The sequence below is a fragment of the Schistocerca serialis genome, chromosome 9 (assembly GCF_023864345.2).
Source record: "Schistocerca serialis cubense isolate TAMUIC-IGC-003099 chromosome 9, iqSchSeri2.2, whole genome shotgun sequence".
In the NCBI taxonomy this organism is placed as follows: domain Eukaryota; kingdom Metazoa; phylum Arthropoda; class Insecta; order Orthoptera; family Acrididae; genus Schistocerca; species Schistocerca serialis.
The window spans coordinates 417,362,698-417,381,516 of record NC_064646.1 but is presented as its reverse complement, the minus strand read 5'-3'; the positions used below and the strand labels follow the sequence as shown (position 1 = coordinate 417,381,516).

Below are 18,819 nucleotides of genomic sequence, written 5' to 3'. Positions count from 1 at the left end.
TACAGGACGAGACGTTAAATGTTATAGTGTGACAACTGCAATTACTATTAAAGCAATAGTTCGTTAAACAATCTCCAATGATATGAAATTTCACTTGATAAATTTATAAATCACCACTATCTCAAGGTGATAATGACCAGACAGTCTGCACACAACCTTAAATAACAAAGCACCATTTGATGGCGCAAAATCGTTACCATTATAGTTGCCAACAAGGAAGAAGTTTGCAATTCTAGTTTAAATTAGCAGCTGAAGTTTTATGTAGAGAATTAACTTTGATTCATAAAATTTACCACTTAATACATTAACAATAATAATAAAAAATGAATCACTGAAAATCAGCCACACTTGCAATTCAAAATAAATGCAGTGGAATCAGGGCACAGTGCAGTTTCATGGACTTGCAATACCAAGTATCGTGGACCCTCATCCAAATGGTTTACACATCCAAAAGTTCCACCACAAAATTGCTCATCGCTTAAAGTTAGTCCAGGAGCTCGCTGTTAACATGCACACCTGGGTAAACTCCCATGCTCTCCTCAGGACTCGAGATAGACACGACTCTTAAACAGAGCCTGTGATGACTGGTGACTGCTTTCACACTCCAGTTCCGCTCGCCGCCAGACCCAGGCACTGGAATGTCAACACTATGCCCACTGCAGTACACTAAGCATCGACTGACTACTCACGATGCTCCATGCGCTATGTTCCCTCTGTCAATGTCCCCAACCACGTCTCCATCACTGCCCCGACCGAGTCTCCTTTGCTGCCCCCGACTGAGTCTCACCTTGCGAGCCACAGCCATCCTAAATAGACGGTGCTAGCCAACCATGACACCACAAAGCATGACAGAGAAACTATCCTGCTAAGAGCATCGCAAGAAGTCACAGCTCAATAACATTATTTTACTAGTTAGGTAATAATAATTATTAGACAGAAAACATATACCTGGAAAAGAATAAAAAGTAAACTGCAATTTATGAAATGAGTACTTGAACCATTATTTCTAATTGTGAATGTGATACGAAACCTTGTTGGTTTTATTTTATTTCTATCTGCAATGGTCTCTCGTTATTGATGTGCAAATGACATCATGTTGTGATGAGAAAGTTTGCCAGTGCACGTGAATTGCTGGTGTAGGCACTTTTTCACACACACAGGACAATGAATGTAGTATGTATTTTCATTGTTATACTACATGTCTAATTCAGTGTTCCATTCAGAAACATCATGTTCATATAACATTATTTTTCTCCATGATTAAAAACTTATTTTATTGTTGACAAATATGTCTTTCTCTATTCATCTGTACTCACCAGGCCACCTTATGGTGTGTGGTGGATGGTACTATGCGTACCACTGTCACTGCCTCTTCCCTGTACCAGTCACGAATAGTTCACAGTAAGATTGCTGGTAAGGCTTTGTGTGGGCTCAATGTTTCTAATTCATGCTCATGATCTTTTCACGAGATATACATAGAAGGAAGGTATATACACTGAAGAGCCAAAGAAACTGGTACACCTGCATAATATTGTGTAGGACCCCTGTGAGCATGCGGAAGTGCCGCAACACGATGTGGCATGAACTCGACTAATGTCTGAAGAAGGGATGGAGGGAATTTACACCATAAATCCTGCAGGGCTGTCCATAAATCTGCAAGAGTATGAGGGGGTGGTGATCTCTTCTGAACAGCACGTTGCAAGGCATCCCAGATATGCCCAATAAAGAGGATATTGAAAGGGTAATGCAGTATGTAAAGGGGTACGAAAATCTAATAGTCATGGGGGACTGGAATGCAGTTGTAGGGGAAGGAGTAGAAGAAAAGGTTACAGGAGAATATGGACTTGGGACGAGGAATGAAAGAGGAGAAAGACTAATTGAGTTCTGTAACAAGTTTCAGCTAGTAATAGCGAATACCCTGTTCAAGAATCACAAGAGGAAGAGGTATACTTGGAAAAGCCCGGGAGATACGGGAAGATTTCAATTAGAATACATCATGGTCAGACAGAGATTCCAAAATCAGATACTGGATTGTAAGGCATACCCAGGAGCAGATATAGACTCAGATCACAATATAGTAGTGATGAAGAGTATGCTGAAGTTCAAGACATTAGTCAGGAAGAATCAATATGCAAAGAAGTGGGATACGGAAGTACTAAGGAATGACGAGATACGTTTGAAGTTCTCTAACGCTATAGATACAGCAATAAGGAATAGCGCAGTAGGCAGTACAGTTGAAGAGGAATGGATATCTCTAAAAAGGGCCATCACAGAAGTTGGGAAGGAAAACATAGGTACAAAGAAGGTAGCTGCGAAGAAACCATGGGTAACAGAAGAAATACTTCAGTTGATTGATGAAGGGAGGAAGTACAAACATGTTCCGGGAAAATCAGGAATACAGAAATATAAGTGACTGAGGAATGAAATAAATAGGAAGTGCAGGGAAGCTAAGACAAAATGGCTGCAGGAAAAATGTGAAGACATCGAAAAAGGTATGATTGTGGGAATTACAGACTCAGCATACAGGAAAGTCAAAACAACCTTTGGTGACATTAAAAGCAACAGTGGTAACATTAAGAGTACAACGGGAATTTCACTGTTAAACACGGAGGAGAGAGCAGATAGGTGGAAAGAATACATTGAAAGCCTCTATGAGGGTGAAGATTGGTCTGATGTGATAGAAGGAGTCGATTTAGAAGAGATAGGGGATCCAGTATTAGAATCGGAATTTAAAAGAGCTTTGGAGGACTTACGGTCAAATAAGGCAGAAGGGATAGATAATATTCCATCAGAATTTCTAAAATCAGTGGGGGAAGTGGCAACAAATTGACTATTCACGTTGGTGTGTAGAATATATGAGTCTGGCGACATACCATCTGACTTTCGGAAAAGCATCATCCACACAATTCCGAAGATGGCAAGAGCTGACAAGTGCGATAATTATTGCACAATCAGCTTAACAGCTCATCAATCAAAGCAGCTTACAAGAATAATATACAGAAGAATGGAAAAGAAAATTGAGAATGCACTAGGTGTTGATCAGTTTGGCTTTAGGAAAAGTAAAGGGACGAGAGAGGCAATTCTGACGTTACGGCTAATAATGGAAGCAAGGATAAAGAAAAATCAAGACACTTTATAGGATTTGTTGACCTGGGAAAGGTGTTCGACAATATAAAATGGTGCAAGCTGTTAGAGATTCTGAAAAAAGTAGGGGTAAGCTATAGGGAGAGACGGGTCATATACAATATGTACAACAACCAAGAGGGAATAATAAGAGTGGACGATCCAGAATGAAGTGCTCGTATTAAGAAGGGTGTAAGACAAGGCTGTAGCCTTACGCCCCTACTCTTCAATCTGTACATCAAGGAAGCAATGATGGAAATAAAAGAAAGGTTCAGGAGCGGAATTAAAATACAAGGTGAAAGGATATCAACAATATGATTCGCTGATGACATTGCTATCCTGAGTGAAAGTGAAGAAGAATTAAATGATATGCTGAATGGAATGAACAGTCTAATGAGTACACAGTATGGTTTGAGAGTAAATCAGAGAAAGATGAAGGTAATGAGAAGTAGCAGAAATGAGAACAGCGAGAAACTTAACATCAGGATTGATGGTCACGAAGTCAATGAAGTTAAGGAATTCTGCTACCTAGGCAGTAAAATAACCAATGACGGACGGAGCAAGGAGGACATCAAAAGCAGACTCGCTATGGCAAAAAAGGCATTTCTGGCCAAGAGAAGTCTACTAATATCAAATACCGGCCTTAATTTCTGAGGATGTACGTCTGGAGTGCAGTATTGTATGGTAGTGAAACATGGACTGTGGGAAAACCAGAACAGAAGAGAATCGAAGCATTTGAGATGTGGTGCTATAGACGAATGTTGAAAATTAGGTGGACTGATAAGGTAAGGAATGAGGAGGTTCTACGTAGAATCGGAGAGGAAAGGAATATGTGGAAAACACTGATAAGGAGAAGGGACAGGATGATAGGAGTAAAATAACCAATGACGGACGGAGCAAGGAGGACATCAAAAGCAGACTCGCTATGGCAAAAAAGGCATTTCTGGCCAAGAGAAGTCTACTAATATCAAATACCGGCCTTAATTTCTGAGGATGTACGTCTGGAGTGCAGTATTGTATGGTAGTGAAACATGGACTGTGGGAAAACCAGAACAGAAGAGAATCGAAGCATTTGAGATGTGGTGCTATAGACGAATGTTGAAAATTAGGTGGACTGATAAGGTAAGGAATGAGGAGGTTCTACGTAGAATCGGAGAGGAAAGGAATATGTGGAAAACACTGATAAGGAGAAGGGACAGGATGAGGAGGTTCTACGTAGAATCGGAGAGGAAAGGAATATGTGGAAAACACTGATAAGGAGAAGGGACAGGATGATAGGACATCTGCTAAGACATGAGGGAATGACTTCCATGGTACTAGAGGGAGCAGTAGAGGGCAAAAACTGTAGAGGAAGACAGAGATTGGAATACGTCAAGCAAATAATTGAGGACGTAGGTTGCAGGTGCTACTCTGAGACGAAGAGGTTAGCACAGGAAAGGAATTCGTGGCGGGCCGCATCAAACCAGTCAGTAGACTGATTACCAAAAAAAAAAAAAAAAAAAAATGTTGATGTCCTGGGATTTTGGTGGCCAGTAGAAGTGTTTAAACTCGGAAGAGTGTCCCGGGGGCCACTCTGTAACAATTCTGGGAGTATTTGGTATTGCATTGTCCTGCTGGAATTGCTCAAGTCCATCAGAATGCACAGTGGACATGAATAGATGCAGGTGATCAGATAAGATGCTTACGTACGTGTCACCTGTTAGTCATATCTAGATGTACCAAGGGTCCCATATCCCTCCAACTGCCCATGCCCCACATGATTAGAGAGCCTTCACCAACTTGAACTGTCCCCTGCTGACATGCCAGGTCCATGGATTCATGTGGTTGTCTCCATACCTGTACATGTCCAAAATACTCGATACAAGTTGAAACGAGACTTGTCTCACCAGGCAGCATGTTTCCAGTCATCAACAGTCCAATGTCATTGTTGACGGGCCCAGGTGAAGCATAAAGCTTTGTGTTGTGCAGTAATCAAGGGTACACAAGTGGGCTTTCAGCTCCGAAAGCCCATATCAATGTTTCTTTGAATGGTTCACATGCTGACACTTGTTGATGGCCCAGCATTGGAATTTGCAGCAGTTTGCAGAATGGTTGCACTTCTGTCATGTTGAATGATTCTCTTCAGTTGTCATTGGTCCCATTCTTGCAGGATCTTTTTCCAGCTGCAGCGATGTCAGAGATTTGATGTTTTAATGGATTCCTGATATTCATGGTACATTCGTGATACAGTCATATGGGAAAATTCCCACTTTTTTACTACCTCAGAGATGCTGTGTCTCATCGCTCATGTGCCGAATGTAACAGCACATTCAAACTCACTTAAATCTTTATAACCTGCCTTTGTAGCAGCAGTAACTGATCTAACAACTGCATCAAGACACTTGTCTTATATCGGCGTTGCCAACTGCAGCACTGTACTCTGCCTGTTTACATATCTCTATATTTGAATATGCATACCTATATGGTATATACATGGTATATACATATTATATACATGGTATATACTGGGACTGAAGACCACAACAACAACATACCTGTACCAGTTTCTTTGGCACTTCAGTGTATTTGTTGACTCTTCTGGGAATGTTTGATCTTGGAACATTAACAATAAGTCTCACTGTGATGCAGAACGTCTCTCTTACATTGTCTGCCACTGGAGTTGGTTGACACTTTAGAGTTTACTAAATGACCCTGTAACAAAATGGATTGCTCTTCTTTGGAACATCTCTATTTCCTCTGTCAGTCCTATCTGGTATGGATCCCATACTGATGAGCAATATTCAAGTATTGGTCTCTCTCTCTCTCTCTCTCTCTCTCCTCTCTCTCTCTCTCTCTCTCTCTCTCTCTCTCTCTCTCTCTCTCTCTCTCTCTCTCTCTCTCTCTCTCTCTGTGTGTGTGTGTGTGTGTGTGTGTGTGTGTGTGTGTGTGGTTTATAATCTACAATAATCTAGAATTTAAAATTATCTTTATGAGATTATAACCTTCGACCATTCCTAATTTTTGCTATTTAACATGTTGGAGACCAGCTGCTTAGAAGAATATCGGGTCTAGGAAACCAATCATTTATGCCATTATTTAAAGTATTTCTGGCATATATGTAATTGATGCATCTTCAAGAGTAACACATACTAAGAAAAGACCAAGCTTCAAGATTTAATTATGATGGAAAGTAAATTATTCTTCCAAAAACAGGTTCTCGGTGAGTTGTTGAGCAATTTCTTCCTTGTGAGCTTCCAAAATTTCTGCTTACTCAATGAACATGATGTGTTTATAGCAGAATTACAGTAAACTGTGAAACCTAACAAATAAGTGCCTGAAATTACTTCAATGCAATTGTAATCGCTCAGGCAATTGCGACTGCATCTTTTACGTTTACTAATGTTTCTTTCGACATAATTCTAGAAATTGACAACAGAAGGCATCATCAGTTAGTGGACAGGTAACGAGATGTCCGTACATTGTTCTCATACACCGTAAGTCAAGTTTTCGTGTGGTTTATGCTCGTGCTTTGAGTAATCACGGCCAGACCTATACTCGGGTATGGTCTTTTTAACACAAAGTTGTGGCCTGAGCCATGCTTGGGCTTGACCTGCATAGTGTTAGAGTGTGACACTGATGGCACCCATCACCAAATTATAATAAAACATCAAGAGCATGTGTGGCAACACCTTCATCCTTTATGGATGTGCTCCTGAACACAAATCTTTAATTCTAGAATTTCATGAAAAGTTGTGCAATTTTCAAGTTTCTGTTCACACTGTATTATTACACATGATAACTGAACCACTGGCATCTATCTATCACACAAACTTTTAATTTTGTTTTTAAAATGTGTAGAGGCTATCTTGATATAGCATTGCTCTGAAGTTTTAATGTATTGTTCATTGTTTCAGCGCTTCAATTCCAACATTCTGCAGAAACAATATCATTCTTCATCGAAGCCTCAGCAGTACTGCTGATGAGCAATTGGTTCTCGAGATCGATCGTTATCAGTATGGCTTACAGCACTCAAACGACCTCTTGTTGTGTTGCACGAGTTGTTTACTAATTCTGTGCTGCTTGATCTGTCATGGAGCTGTACAGGTCTGCAGTTGATGGTTTGTTCATGGGATGGAACTGTTGCTTTTGTAGAGTTCTCAGAAGATGAACTTGGGAAGCCACTTACAATGGAAGAGAAGGTGTGTTTAATTAATATTATTTGTAATTCATTTTAATTACTGAAAGATAATGTTGACTCCGTCATTGATGGAATTATGTTTTATTCATGAATTGTTATTTCCTTAGTGTGAGAAGCTAACATGGATTACTGGATTACTTTCACAACTTTACTGTGGGGTGAGGGGGGGGGGGGGGGGGAAGAGGGGGACAAACAAAGATGATGTATCTTACCAAACGAAAGCGTTGGCATGTTGACAGACACACAAACAAACACACAAAAACACACACACACAAAAACACACACACACACACACACACACACACACACACACACACACACACACACACAATTCAAGCTTCCGCAACCAACGGGTGCTTCATCAGGAAAGAGGGAAAGACAAAAGGATGTGGGTTTTAAGGGAGAGGGTAAGGAGTCATTCCAATCCTGGGAGCAGAAAGACTTACCTTAGGGGGAAAAAAGGAAGGTATACAGTCGCGCGCACACACACACACACATCCATCTGCACATACACAGACACAAGCAGACATTTGTAAAGGCAAGAGTTTGGGCAGAGATGTCAGTCGAGGGGGAAGTACAGAGTACATTTGCCTCTGTGTTTGTGTGTCTATCAACATACCAACGCTTTCGTTTGGTAAGTTACATCATCTTTGTTTTTAGATATATTTTTCCCTCGTGGAATAAACGTGACTGTTCAGATAGAAGTTATACTAAAAATTTTCTGATCATTGGTCTGGCACTAAACAGAAGTAGCATTTCATGGGGATCCTTTCATGTTCCACACTTAAAGTTCTTTATCCACTTTTTAAAAGTCTTCTTTTGCATATTTATAATAAACTGTACTGGCAACAGTATTTGAAGACTAAATGGAGCATTTTATTTCATTTGTCTGAAAACAAACAAAATAGACTGGGTTGTTGTTAGATATGCTGATAAAATGAATCCCATCTTCTGTCATGTATTTTTTATACATCACTCCAAAACTCACAAACCTTGTCTCATCTTCTTTTTTTTGCCATGACAAAGAAATTACTTTAACATTTTGTGTTTGCCAGCCCTGTTGCTGTTTTTGTGAGTGATAAATGAATGTTTCCTTTCTCTCCGAAATTGTAGTGAGAGACTCCCTACCAATTCAAAAGAAAGTTAAAAACATACCTCATCAGTCACTTTTTCTACAAATTATGTAAATACCCAGATTTAGATATTTAAGAATTCTGTTAGCTAGATGGCCAGTAGCAGTGTGGGTTTATATAGGAAGCTGTATAGTAATAATGTACTATAAATAGGACTTGTTTTTAAAGATTTATACATATTCTTGAAAACTACCATTGTAATCAAGTAAATAGTATGCTATTAATGGCAGACAAACAGCTGCTGTATGATGAAACTAACGAGGCAGCATTATTTTTCAAAGAAACAACTTTATTACTAATTATCTTGATTAAATTTAGATGGCATTAGTGTGAATAGCATTAAGTAGTGTAGTGATAGTTTATTGTTGAAAAGTTTGTCATATCTTTCTCATATGTTACGTGTATACCTTGACTTGTTCCACATAATTGGAGGTACCCCTTCTTGATAGTATCTACTGAATATGATAATGAATTCACATATCGCTGTAATTTGTGTATTTTTAATTACTTTTTTCTTTTTGTTTCACTTATGGTTTACATAATTGGTAGCACCACAGCATGTAAGCAAACAATTTATTCTGCTTTAATTTTTATGTCTTCCTGATCCTTATCCTGTAGAGTGTGTTATCGTCATCAGCTGTAGTTTATCGACAGGCAGGTTTTCATTCATTCAAGATTAGGTTTGCTCATGCTATTTTATAATTTTCTCTATCCCCCATTTTGTTTCAGTTGTTAAATAATACACAACTGCCCTGTTTTATACTGTCATAAATAAAGTTTTCTTGAAAGGTAATGGAATTGCTCCAAATGTGGAACATCTACATGACTTTTCTGCAGTTCACACTTAGTGTGGCAAACCACCTTCAGACATCCTGTACTGTTCACCCTCAAACAGCACATATGGAAAATGAACACTTAAATCTTTTGGTATGAGCTCTGATTTTTTAAATTTTATTACAACAATCACTTCTTTATTGTAAGTGACAATAAAATATTTTAACATTCAGAGGAGGAAGTTGGAGGCTGAAATTTTGTGAAAATATCTTGCCACAGTGAAAAATGCCGTTGTTTTAACCCTTTCGTGGCTACAAGGGCCAAGTGTCCTGGCTACTTGGCCGGCTGATAAGAGGAAATGCAGCATTTGCCTGGCCGGTAGACTGCGGACTCAGCCCTGTGGTCGCTGTAGCCTATGGCCACTGTTGGCATCCCACACGTTCTGGTGCATACAGAACCGCTGTACTGTCTCAGTGGTCATAGTTTCTGATGACCATGAAAGAGAGCTTGGAACTAAGTAACACTTTCTGTTATATATTTATTATGGGCTGATAAACAGTAGGTTTAGAAAAATGATAGGAACGGTTTTAATAATAATTCCTATAACTTGTGGCTTATTCCGTCGATATGTGTGCCTACAACATATTAAAATTTCCTTAACATCGAATGAATGTGTTCCAAGATATATAGTGTTAAAGTGAGTAGCGTGTAGTGAAAATGCCCAAATATTGGACAGTTCTTGCTACTATCTTAATTAAAAAATAATTACAGGAATTTAAAACCAAATTATGGCACATATCCGGACTCTGAGTTAAACAAAGCATATATCTGGATAATTCATTTTTCGATAGGCCCATGGCTTGGTTTGTAACTAAAGCCTAAAGTCGATTCTCCACAATAAGATTGGTTGGTTTAAGGGGGGAGGGGGGCGGGGCAGATAGTAAATGCCTACCTTCTTCTTGCTCAATGTTTTCTTTTTGAGCTCGTCATGTTCAGTACAGTTTCCTTTAATGGTTTCCCATTCTCATTTTTGATGCAGGCTTTGACTGCCACTGGCTGAATTAAAAACCCTTTTTATTTACTTTTTTAAATTTTTAAATTTTAATTTATTACTTTCCTTTGCTTGAAATGAACACAGTTACTAAAACATACTAATATATCTTTAGTGTGTGATATTTTTCAAAACATGGCACCATGCAGAGAACCACAGCACACATTTTGCATCTTACGTGTGTAATTTTTCATTGTGAATGAGCAGTACATACTACACAGTGTGTCCGGGGAATCTCCTTTTTCTCTGTTGCTTTTTGGAACCCTGAATAATGTCCCTCTTTATTCTGCAGTTGGAAAGGGATTTCTTCTTTGGTTGTTCATAGGATTGCACTTTTACAAGTTTGACTATGAAATTCATTAAGCAACTGACGGATTGTTTCCAAGTGGTATTTCACTAGTGGTATCTTCCGTTACTTTTGCATTTCAAAAAATACTTTTTGCATTAAACACACACAAGTCAGTCATATGAAAGAATACTTTTTTGTACCACTTCATTGTCTTTCGGATGAACTGTTCAGAAGACAACAGCATGTCTGTCTTACCAACTGCACCCATTGACTTATTATAGCTGACAACACAGGTAGGTTTCAATTTGTTTTTGCCCACTCTATGGTCTTTTTTCTCTATCTCCACAAACTCTGGTCCATTTATGGTAGAAGGCATCCAGACTTCTCTCTTGTCCATCCATTTTAGTGTCATTAATGTTCCACAGGACTAGGACTGTATTTCCCCATTTTTCAAACTGTCTGGCAACGGTGGTAGATGTTTCCTGTTTTTGCATGTCGTTCCAGAGGTGTTTGTACTTTTATCATGGAGCCACAGGAATAATTCAAGGCTCGAATACCAATTGTCTAAATAAATGGTATGACCTTTGTTGGGGTATGGCTATAACAAACTCACAACAACATCGCCTGATTTTCCCCAATCAGCATTTCTAGATTCTATTTCTGAGGCAGCACCAGTGTAGACAATATAATCCAAAATATAATTGATTTGTACGTTACAAAGGACAAAAATTTTAATTTCAAAATGGTTCCTTTGAAAAGTAGCAGACTTTCGTCAATCACTAGGTTTTCAAAGGGTACTAATGCCTGGCAGAATTTAGTTTTTGTGTGATCTACAATGAGACATATTTTTACAAGAATGTCTTGGAGGTGTGGTGGAATTGTCACTGAAGTGCAATAAAGGCAGGATCAACTTGTACCAGTCCCTGGCCATTATGTTAGAGAATATTGGTGTTTGAAGCAGAGAATATGTCAACCAATATCCATTCGCTTCTAACTTTTTACTTCTAGGCATAAACAGAGAACTTGGTAGGAAGCAATAAAATTAAGCTGGCTCTGCGTGTTTCCAGCATGCAAATTTCCTGGGTACTGTTTTCATTTTTCCAGTAATAAATTTATGATAATTATTGATCTGTGTACAGATAGCAGAAACGAATTCCATGGACATGAAGTACAAAAATATCTAAATGACTTGCTGACTCTTTGAAGTCTGCTTTTAATGCACTAAATGTGTTCACAAAATGGTGTCGTTTCATCACTGGATGATTCTCCGTCCAGTCATACTTTCTTTTTTCTGATGAAGTTTCACTTACTTCATCTTCTTTTCTGTCTTCATAGGTAGAATTTTCTATTCTTGATGTCGAGGATTCAGCAGTACATTGACACGCATCCAACTCTTCATTGGAAGAAAGTTCCGCAGTATCACTACAATCTTTGTCGCTACTATTCATAAGAATATCCATAATTTCCTTGTCTGATAAATTGTGTCCCATGATGGTGCGAATAAATTGAAGTGTTGTGGACAGATGAATTTGCATGAGAAAACATCGTTTTAGCCATCATCATTTAAGTGGCACTCCCCTGCCATTTTGTACGCATTGTGCCATAGTTTTAACTGCCCACCATTTCATGATGGAACGCCCATTTTTTAACCATTTATGTTCCCACTTGGGTTTGCCATATGAGTTATCGACTGTTTTAGCAAATGACGTGCAGGCTGTCGAGCGCATTTTACTTTTTATGTGTCAAACGAATATGTCGAAGGCCATTTAATTTGTAGTTTAGGACCTCCGTTTCCGTCAGTAGCCGTCTGGAGTTACCGCCCGCTGAGTGTACATCTAGGCCAATAGCAATGACTTTTCTACCTGCTGGACATACATGTATGCCCATAGTCACGAAAGGGTTGATGACTTCCACCACAACTCACTTATCGTATCTGTGATACTCCTTCCCCTCTTGCCGGGTAATACAGAATGAGCTACACTTCTGTGAACTTTTTCAGTGTCCTCCACCACTCCTACTCAGTAAGGATTCAATACTGCAAATCAGTACTCTAGCAGAGGACAGAGAAGTGTAGGTAAACAGTCTTTTTAGCAGACCTGTTGCATCTTCTAAGTGTTCCACCTATAAAATGCAGTGTTTGGTTTGCCTTCCCCACAACATTACCTATGTGATCATTCCAATTTAAGTTCTTCGTAATTGTAATTCTTAGGTACTTAGTTAAATTTACAGCCCTTAAAGTTGTATTATTTATCATGTAACTGGAGTATAATGGATTTCTTTTTGTACACATGTGGATGACCTCATGGTTTTCCTTATTCAGGGACATTTTTTCACCAAACAGATATCATGTCTTAAGTCATATTGCAGTGGGTTTGACTTTTGATGATTTCACTGATTCTTTGACACACAGTTTATATCAGATGATTATTATTTAATTACTGTTCTACAACTAGCTGCATAAATATTTTAAGAAAGTCATTGTTTGTTTTCTTTCCCTGCAAACTGTGAAACTTCAGCTAGCTTTCCTTCTAATAATACTGTCTTAAAAAGGTTGCTAGGAAAGTCTGTCACTATAACTCCATTTAAATTACATTTTGTTTCCTTCTTTCCTTTTCTTTTGTTTTCACGGTGTCTTCATCTTGTGAAATCATTAGAATTGACTGTTATTAACAAAGTGTAGGGATGATAAGGTTTTCACCAAAATTGGAATAATAAGAATATAGTGTAAAGCAGATAACAGCACATCTTGTTTAGGCCTCTACAAAGACCTATTATTATTATGCTCTTAGGTGACAACGAAGGATGAAATAATGGTATCTACATATGGTTTGCCTTCTTATTAAGCTTTAGAGTAGTAATATATTCTGTTGCCAAGGTCTTATAACAAGCTCCTAGTAGATATAAAGTAATAAACTGGAAACCCTTAAAAAAGTCATTGCTGCTTTTCTGTTAGAATCATGACAAAAGAACAGAGTTTACTTTAAATAAACTTTTATTCTTACACCACCTATGTAATTGTTATTGACTGGAAATTATTAATGCAGCCATATAAACTCTAAGCAAGTTGGTTGGTTGGTAGACAATGGCAACGTAGTAAAAATGAATCATAATGTTGTTGTTGTTGTTGTTGTGGTCTTCAGTCCTGAGACTGGTTTGATGCAGCTCTCCTTGCTACTCTATCCTGTGCAAGCTTCTTCATCTCCCAGTACCTACTGCAACCTACATCCTTCTTAATCTGCTTAGTGTATTGATCTCTTGGTCTCCCTCTACGATTTTTACCCTCCACGCTGCCCTCCAATGCTAAATTTGTGATCCCTTGATGCCTCAAAACATGTCCTACAAACCGATCCCTTCTTCTAGTCAAGTTGTGCCACAAACTTCTCTTCTCCCCAATCCTATTCAATACCTCCTCATTAGTTACGTGATCTACCCACCTTATCTTCAGCATTCTTCTGTAGCACCACATTTCGAAATTTTCTATTCTCTTCTTGTCCAAACTGGTTATCGTCCATGTTTCATTTCCATACATGGCTACACTCCATACAAATACTTTCAGAAACGACTTCCTGACACTTAAATCTATACTCGATGTTAACAAATTTCTCTTCTTCAGAAACGATTTTACCTGTGATAATATATGATGTGTATCCTCTCCGAACCTCAAAATTTTGTTCATGATTGTCTTTGTTTTTCACATCTGTCTTCACACTATCATCAGATATTTCTCATAGTTTCATAACATTGCCTGGCATGCTATGACCAGTGATGTATATGATTTAATAAACTCAACACCAGGAAAAGAGAGAATGTAGTTTGTGGATACTGTACATAAGTTCGATATTTCTGTGTCTTCAGCAATGTGTAACTACCTCCTTGAGATGAGACTTCTCATCTAGAAAAATAGTACTACTTGCTAGTTTACTAATATAATGCGTATATCCATATCCAGTGGTCACGAGCCCTGAAGACCACACGCTGCCTGCACAAAGTGCCTGTGTTCCTTTCTGTTGCGCGTGGTTTCTCCAGGTGTCTTTAATCCCTAGGGCTGCCAGACCCAAATGTCAGTACTAATGGCAGAATTGTAAATGACATAGACAAATGAAACCAATAAAAGCAAAGTTGAGAAGAAGCTGGTTTAAACACATTGTTCAAGACATGGTGACAATAGCTTTCTGGGAAACCTACTTATGTAAAGCTGCTCTGCATTTCATAATGTCACTTGGCTGTCACTGACTTTTGATATGAAATTGTAGTGGATAGTAAATTTAATAGCACCATTTGTATCAAAACAAAACATATCTCGCATAGTACCTGAAGTTAGTGGTGCACCAATTGAAGATCATGTAGATTAAGTAGTTTGGTTATGTGAATTACATTAATATGAATGCACATAGCTGAAGATTGAGAAATCTGTAGGAGGCTTTTATGCAGTAGTGGATACCAAATGTGTGACGATGATGCTGTTTTGTAACTAACCTAACCAACAAACATTTAATCTACAGATAATCAGTGTTATTCAATCGTAAAAATAACTAATGTGTTTCTTTCACTGCACCATCATCACAAGACTATTTTCTAAGCTAATTAGAAATTGATTTGGAGCAAAATAAATAAGGTTAAGGCAAGTGCTCATGAGAATCCTGGACCAGCATCAGTTCTCAGCTTTTGTTATTGCATTAGCACAATGCCCTGTGTGCCTGGAAGTGATGAATTCCCTTGCATCCTTTCCCTTTATTCCCCCATTCTGTGTTTCGTATAAATGTAAGCATCAGCCATGTCATCACAAGTGATGTCTGATCTGTCAGACAGGTTGTAATGTTGTGTGTGTCTCACTGATTTTTTAAACTAATTTGTGCCTAATTTTATTCCAGGAACTCAGTAATGTATGTAAATACCGTAAATGTAAATGTGATTAAAAAAGTACTTGAAGTTAAGTGAAGCGCAGCTGAACAGCAAGAAATTCTTTAGTGCGCAATCCCCACAACAATAGTAGTTGTGAATCTTTGAGTATGGACTCTAAAAAACAAAAATAAGATTTATTAAAAAAAAAAGTAAAAAAAAAAAATATAAAAAAAGACGTCTGTTAATCTGTATCTTGTGGAAAGAGGACATGTTGCTATGCCGTCACTCAGAACGTATTGTTACATTTAATGAAAATTGATATTTTAGTGATAAAACCGAGTAAAGTATGTGTAAGAGTTGCCAAACATTTATGTATACAAATTTTTCTAGGAAGTGAAGAATAGAAATATCTTGTTTTTGGAAGAGGAGGTAAACTTCATTGTCATTGCTGTCTATCAACCAACAGAATTGTAAGTGTACGAAGTTCACCAAAATACAGGAAAAGAAATGCATTCTCTATAGTTTTCATTCAATAAGTAACAATCTCTCAGAATTTCTGAATTACAGTAATTGGATTATATTCTTGTACAATAGTATTGTGCTGAACTCCACTGACCAATTTTGATGTAGCAGGACATGTAGTTTGAAGGGAGTTTGTGTGCTAAGCAATATCTTTTTCTCACAAAAAGCGGATTGCTGTTTGATCTTATTTACTTACAACAGTGGTCCCTTAGGTATGAAAAGCTATGAAAATTTGGGCTCAAAGCTATCCACAATATGGCCAAGTAACTAACAGAGTTGTATTTTAAACCTTAAAGAGCAATAGCTTCCTCCAAATTGTAATACGTCACCAACTGGTGCAGAAGCTGATCATTCAAGGAGGCAGCAACCAAAATTCAGATACCAGTTACGACTTAAAGTAAAATCTCAATCAAAAATCAGTCTCTTCAATTTTTTGGTCCTGTCCTCCTCAGTTGCGCGTAATACTACGGTATGTTGATGATTTTCACTTATGGACCGTCTGACAGCAACTGAATAAAACACAATTTTAGTGCCATACGCGTTTCGCCTTTATTTTCTGCAAGGCATCATCAGTGGCAGGTTGCGTAGACAGTTTCTTACATATTACGCTCCTGTTGCATTTTTGGTCTTGTTCTTCTTCCTATGAGCGCCAATTTGCTGTTTTTTCTGCATTCCACAGCACTATGCAATATTAAAAAAAGCGTTCAGTGCAATATTAAAAAAAGCGTTCAGTGCATAGTGCTGTGGAATGCAGAAAAAACAGCAAATTGGTGCTCATAGGAAGAAGAATAAGACCAAAAATGCAACAGGAGCGTAATATGTAAGAAACTGTCTACGCGACCTGCCACTGATGATGCCTTGCAGAAAATAAAGGCGAAACGCGTATGGCACTAAAATTGTGTTTTATTCAGTTGCTGTCAGACGGTCCATAAGTGAAAATCATCAACATACCGTAAAAATCAGTCTCTCTCTCTCTCTCTCTCTCTCTCTCTCTCTCTCTCTCTCTCTCTCTCTCTCTCTCCAAACACATATATAAATATTCATATTATTAAAAAAAAGTAGGTCATTTTATATTAGGTCTGACAGAATGTACACATCTCAAATATATCAAACAAGACTGAAGTTTGTGCACATCACAGAATTCAAATAAAAAATAGTAAGTGTGTATATCCATGCACAGTGTGTCACTCATTTCAGTTTGATTCATGTATGCCAAGGAAATGCAGGCGTTCATCTTAAAGCATGTGCCATTCCAGGTTTCATAGCATTTCTGTGATAGCCTCCTGTGAGTCAAGCTGATCTGTAACCATTTTCACTACCCTTCTTCATATTTGCTCAATGTCCTCTGTTAGTCATATGTGGTATGTGTCACACACACTCTAGCAATATTCTAGGTTGGGGTCACACAAGTGTTTTTCATGCTGTCTCCTCTGTAGAGTGATTGCATTTTCCTACAGTGAACCAAAATCTGCTGTCTATTTTACTTTCAGCAGAACCAGTGTGGTCATTCCATTTCATATCCCCACAAATTTTTACACCGAGGTGTTTGTATGAAATGACTGACTGTAATTGTCAGTCATTGGTATTGTAACCATAGGAACCACATTTTCTCATTTTGTAAAGTGTACACTTTTACATACCCATCATTTAAAGCAAGGTTCCAATCTTTGCACCACTTTGACATGACGGAATACTAATGCAACCCTTTCCAGATATTGCTGCATCATCTGCAAAATGACTGACGCTATTATTAATGTCGTTTATAATGTCATGTGTATTCAACAGTAACAATAAAGAGCCCCAACACAGTTACCTGTGGCCTGCCTGAAGTTACTTCTACATCTGTTGATGATTATCCATACTATTAATACCAGTTATCCCCACAGCCCAAGTGTTTAAAGAGACAGTCTCCCATGTATAAAAGAGCTTCAGATGTCTGACTTTACAAATGAGTTTGCGTGTTAAATATTTTACACTAAGTGTGTAAACCTTTATGTTTGAAGACTCAAAACCCCTATTACTTACGAGGACTATTCAGAAAGATGAAGAAGAAGAAGAAGAAGAAGAAGATGTATATACATTTTATTATATACATGTGAAAGAGCGACTGACATACTACTTTTCCACATAGTCACCAAACACATTGAGGCACTTATCATAGCGGTGGACAAGCTTTGGAAAACCTTTGTTGTAAAATTCTGCTACCTGAGACTTCAGCCAGTGAGTCAGCCTGCCTGGAGTTCTGCATCATCATCAAAGCACTGCGTTGCAAGCCATTTCTTCATATTGGGAAACAAGTGGAAGTCGCTTGGTGCAGGATCGGGGATATAGGGCAGATGAGGGAAAATTTCCCATTTGAATGAATTAGGAGTTCTTTAGTGCGGTTTGCCATGTGAGGTTGGGCATTGTCAAGCAACAACAAAATTTTGGACATAAGCTTTCCTCGGAATTTGTTTTGAACTGCTCTTCTAAGGCCGTGCAAAGTTTGACAGTACCGGGCAGAATTTATGGTTGCTCCATGTTCGAGAAAATCAATAAGAAGCACACCCTGCCTATCCCAAAACACTGTCACCAACAGCTTTCTTACCAACAAGGTTTGCAAACATTTTCTTTGTTTCTGGGAGGACCTTGTGACCCCCACTCCATGGACTGTAATTTTGTCTCACAATTGACGTGTTTCACCCAAGTCTCATCACTGGTTATGATTTGATTCAATAATGGATCACCATGTTTGTGTTTTGATTTGATCCAATAATGAATCACCATGTTTGTGGCAGGCCTCCAGAAATGTCAACGTTGCCTCCATTTGCTGTTCTTTATTGTGCTCTGTAAGCATTTTGGGCACCCACCATGCACAAAATTTGTGGTAGCCTAGCTTTCGAGTGACAATTTCAAACAATAATTTCAA

The 18,819-nt window shown here is 38.3% G+C and overlaps 1 pseudogene; it reads left to right on the top strand.

Annotated features, from left to right (window-relative positions):
- LOC126419662 (protein HIRA-like) overlaps window positions 1-18,819 on the top strand; it is a 356,219-nt pseudogene that overhangs the window by 223,036 nt on the left and 114,364 nt on the right.